We start from the raw sequence: 5,284 nt of genomic DNA, 5'->3' as shown, positions 1-5,284 counted from the left end.
AGTAGGAGGAAGTGCTCATTTCGCAATCCATGCTGCTTGATTTTATTTTGTTATTTTTAATATTAATATTTAATATTTTATATGATTTGATAAACACATTTCAATTTCACCCACCCATGAGTTCTTGAGATAGTTACAGATTTTTTTCCCCCACAGAGTTTATTTTGGGTGCAAGAATATGACAGTCAGGTAAACCTCACTGCAGAAAGTTGTGACATCACTGGGACTGAACAATGTGGCTTTCTATTGGACGACAACTCTGACCACCTTGAACAAAAATATCAAGTGCAAAAATGTAAAGAACTGTGGGGATTTCCAGAATCCCTTTTTAGTAACTTTTGGTCTAAGGGGCTTAACCTATATGATCCGTTTTCAGGTGAAATACTGCGTGAAAGTCAATGGTCAATTTCACCCAAAAATGGCCTAAACAGTTGCTTTGGATCATACCGAATAAGACCCCAAAGTCTACCATGCATCTAAAATATTCAATTTTACATGTGAGCCATGACATTACTCATCATGGTAACACAGACTATCACAAATATACTGTAATACAACACATCATTTCTATAGCTTTCAAAAGTAAGGTGTGTAGAGTATCTAACATTAATATATATCTTGCCAGTATGTGTAGCAGCAACAGTCACGTCTGTATTTCAAATGTATTCATAACGTAAGTCTTTAGAAATAGTCCTCAAAAGTATGAATACTACAGTATATATCCAAGTGTACTTTACTCTGCACTGCATTTATCTCTTGAAAGGAAATAGACACATAATAATAACATACCATTATGTGCTTGTTATGAGAAACTTGAGTCAAATCCATGCATCATGTTATAATAGATGTAGTTTTACCCACAGACAGATGCTATTCTGTTTTTATATAAACATGCAAGTGATGCAGGCAAATATTTGCAGCATGTGTTCTGATGTTTACAACCCTTCCTCACTCTGTGTGCAGACATCTGTGGCACACTATGACAGCATTAACAATTTAAACCCCACACTAGTTTTATTTGTGATAGCATGCAAATGTAAAAGCTTTCAAAAGCTGCTGAGATCCCCATGTGGATACATTGGTAATAACTTCCTGTAGTAACAGAAATCATCAAATAATGTATCTTTGTTACTACACCGTAGCCAGCCTCAGTATTGTGTCATGGCTTAGAACAGGGGTGCGCAATCTTTTCCCCCTGCACCCCCTTGCTGGCCCTCCCTCCCCTCCCCCCCTCCTCACCTTGGCTCCGGCGTTCTGACGTCACGACGTCACAACGTCACGTTGCCATAGCAACGCAGCGTCACATGACCCGAGGAGTCATTTGACGCCGCATTGCCATGGCGATGCATCTTCAGAGTCCGTCTGAGCCAAGGTAAGTGAAGTTTACAGAGGCCTTCGCCGCTCCCATGGCATTTCATTTTAATGCCTCCGGGAAGCGCGCTGGGCCTCTGTAAACGCTGTGCACCCCGCAGAGACTCCCACGCTCCCCAGTTTGCACACCCCTGGCTTAGAAGTCAAGTCACCAACACAGTACATGCAATTACATGTAAAGTATATGTATCAAATTACTGTATACATGTAAATTAATCCTAATATCCTACTTACAGTACACAAATGAATTGCCTAGGCATGTATGTAGTGCAAAATATGGTTGACAACAGAGAAGAATGGATCAAAGTTTAACAATAACACACATAAAAAATAGTATGTATACATAAATATATGATATATGTAACCCTCCTTGCCCGGCTCCTAGGGATTTTACATCAGATAATAGATTTGGCTTATACCATGTATTACCTTGTCAGGGTACTGGGTACGTGCAGCTGGTTGTTGAGATAGAGAAAAGATGGGTGCCGGGAACCTTGTAGTTATAAACAGGACAGGCTATATTGATAGAGTTTGAGTATGAACAACTTCCCCAGGTGCATTACTGCATTCCTGGAGCACATGCTTAGAACAGTTGGGGTAGGTGATTATTCATAAAGGATAACTTAGATATCATATTTCATACTCGTTTTGTACCTCCCGGGTCCCTTCTTGGGATGCCCCTTTATATCTTTGGAACAGAGAAATCTTAGCTCTCTATTTGGCTCTGACCCTCATTTTAGTAGTTCCCGGCACTCAATGAGAAGATTGAAGTCTGGGGATAAGCAAAAAAAAAAAGGGAATTTAATGTGAAAACATATCAACAAAATTTGACATACAGATAAAGATGTACAGTAATTGTAAAAAAGGAGGGGACAATTACGCAAGGTGCAAAATGACATCTGTGGGGAAAAGGGTGAATAGGAAGATAAGGACAGGGGAAGGAAGGGGAGGGAAAACAGAGTGGGGGATGGGGGAGGGGAAAGAAAAAATATGGTTGGGGGGAAGAATAAAGGCAATAGAGGGGGGCAAAGTTGTCCAGGAAGTGTGAACCCTGCATCTAATTCACAATAGGGACGGCCCCTTTCAGTTGTAGGCTGGGGGACCGTGTGCACCTAAGTCAGTATGGACTGTTCTACAATTCAAAATGTGAGGAACGGGCCCCTTAGGTGTCGCCAGGGACCCTGTGTACCTTTTGTTCTATGGACTGTGCTGTGTGCTCTAAAATTGAGTCTACTGCATGTACCATGCTCTCAAAATGGCGTTCCCGCCAAAACGACAGGACTGCATGGGCTTGCAAAGCAAGTTGCAAGTTTCTGCAAAAATCAGTTGCAAGCTATTCGGCAGCAAAAGCTAACTCCGCCCATCACTATGACTGGCTCGGCCAGAGCCAGGTCACTCCTTGATCCGCCCTGCCCTGCTCTATATTGCACCTGAGTGAGAGACAAGAAAAAACAATACAGACCGGCGCCTTAGAGTCCAAATAGTGGGATAAATAAAAGTCCAATGAGTGGCTTGAGATCTCCAATAGATGGTATTAAAGTCCAGTGGACCGCAGTTCCCTCAGCAGCAACAGTGGTATGATATGCAGGGGAGAAAAGAGAACAAGATCATAGTGTACCAAATTATAAATAAAAATAAAACATGTAACACATAAACAGACAAACACATAGGACAAAAAACATGTAGGCTGACTAATAACAATGATATTTAATGAACACAATAAAATCAGCAACTAGTGACGAGCTGGTCCAGGATCCAGTTGTGAAAAACCGGAATCCTACTTACAGCAAGTCCTCAGGATATGCGCAGATATAGGATCAAGGAAGAACCGGCGGTGGGTGATGGTAGATGCGTGCCGCATACAGATGTCCACGGGTGACTCCTCAGGTTGCTGCCGACATAGGCAGCCTTGCCTTCAGCTCCACGAGGCCCTCTGCTCGCGACCGGAAATGAGTGAGAGACAACACTCAAGATCCAATCCAGGACTCTCTCTCTGCCATAGGAGGAGTTAACCACACCCTGCTTTACTTTGGTTTTGCAGAGCTGAGAGAGAGAGAGGAGCTGCCTTGCTTAACTGCTGCTATTATCCTACCTCATCTAAAGAAAAAAATGTCTGAGCTGGAGCTGACAAACTACTATCTACCAGGGAATTGAACTGGTTTCAGGAAAAATAGAGCACTGCTTACACCGGTATGTACCAAGGAATAAATTGCAAGAGAGTGTGTACCCATAGAAAATGAAAATGTAATGGATCTTCAGCAACAAGCTATATAACGGAGCCCAAAAAGCCCCCACCAACGCGTTTCGAGCGTGAAGCTCTTTTTCAAGGTGCATAACAATCAATACTCACCGGGTTTCTTAAGTACTCGCTGTCCGTGCCACCGACACCCCCCCCTCCACTTCCCAAAAGCATCTGGAGCGACAAGGGGAGGTGACGTCAGCACGCACCAGCGAACACTCAAACAAACACAACTTTATTAGTACAAGATAAAACATACATACAAAACCAAAAACACTTTTAAAAAATAAACCCGGCGAGTGAAAAATACATTAACTAATAAGACAAAAAAGATAATAAAAAACTAAATAATGTCAATTCAATCTATATTAAAAGCATAAAAATGAAAGCATCCTTCTATGAGCATGATAAACGGTTCATTCCTTAATGATAATATACAGAAATAGATAGTAAACTTGAATCCAGAATTCCGTGAAATCATGTTCATATAAATAAAGCTGTTTATGTGCTATATGCAACAAATTGGAAATCTGAGAATTATTTTATAATTGTATATACCTATCACGGTGAGCCCATAAAGAGTAAGATGAAGTTAATTGTGAAGAGTAAATTCAGTAATATATAAATTTACTACAGGTTATACCAATGATAACCCTATATACTATAATCATAAACAACTCCCCAAACAAACTCCTAGTAGACTCTGCATTATATTAATGCAACACATGATAATAAAAGATAAAAGAAATTGAAAATATATATATATATATATATAGTCATAAACCCTACCAATATATTGAATGAAAAATGTGGACCAGGAGAGTGATAATAACGTGACCATAGATTAGCCATATAGTTGTATATAAACAAAGAACATGTCCTTCAATTATTGACCATAGTTCAACCCTCTTTGGTATATATGTATATGTATACAAACACTATTATATGCACCAAAGTTAGTAATAATATATCTATACGCATATATGGAAAGACTATCAGGGGAAGGGTGGTATATTATATTTAAAATATTGACTGAAATCAAATATGGATAGATGATTATTAATGCAAAAATGGACCTAAATCCCAATCAGAGTTTAGGCCATTAGGTACTCTAGTCTTCAAAGTAAAAATCCAGTATTATTCACGTTTGTCTAATAATTCTATCCTATTCCCCCTCTAGCTGGTTTTGGCACATGTTCAATTCCCATGTAAGAAAAACTATCAACATTTCCAAATGTACAATTTGTGAAATGTTGTGCAACTGGATGGGTAAGGTCACCTATTCTGATGAGCCTCAGATGTTCCTTAATTCAGGCCTTTAATGCTCTTGTGGTCCGACCCACATATTGTTTACCACATCCACAGCCTAGTAAATAGACTGTGAATGTGGTATTGCAATTAATGAATGAAACAATGGGGAACCTCAACCCTGTAATGAAAAAAGTGAATGTAGAACCAGAATTCATATGTGTACAAGAAATGCATTTCAAACATTTGAAGCTACCCTTAGGCAGATTACTTCCTTGGGAATTTTTTATTGATGAAAATAAACTGGTGGAGACATGATTAGCAATAGTTTTTGCTTTCCTAAAAACAAAGCGGGGCCCTCTGCATACACTTGTTTTAATAAAGGATCTGTTGACAAAATCCCCCAATGTTTTTTGACAATGTCTT

This window comes from Ascaphus truei, chromosome 4 (genome assembly GCF_040206685.1).
Source record: "Ascaphus truei isolate aAscTru1 chromosome 4, aAscTru1.hap1, whole genome shotgun sequence".
Taxonomy (NCBI): Eukaryota; Metazoa; Chordata; class Amphibia; order Anura; family Ascaphidae; genus Ascaphus; species Ascaphus truei.
Note: the sequence above shows the minus strand (reverse complement) of the source record.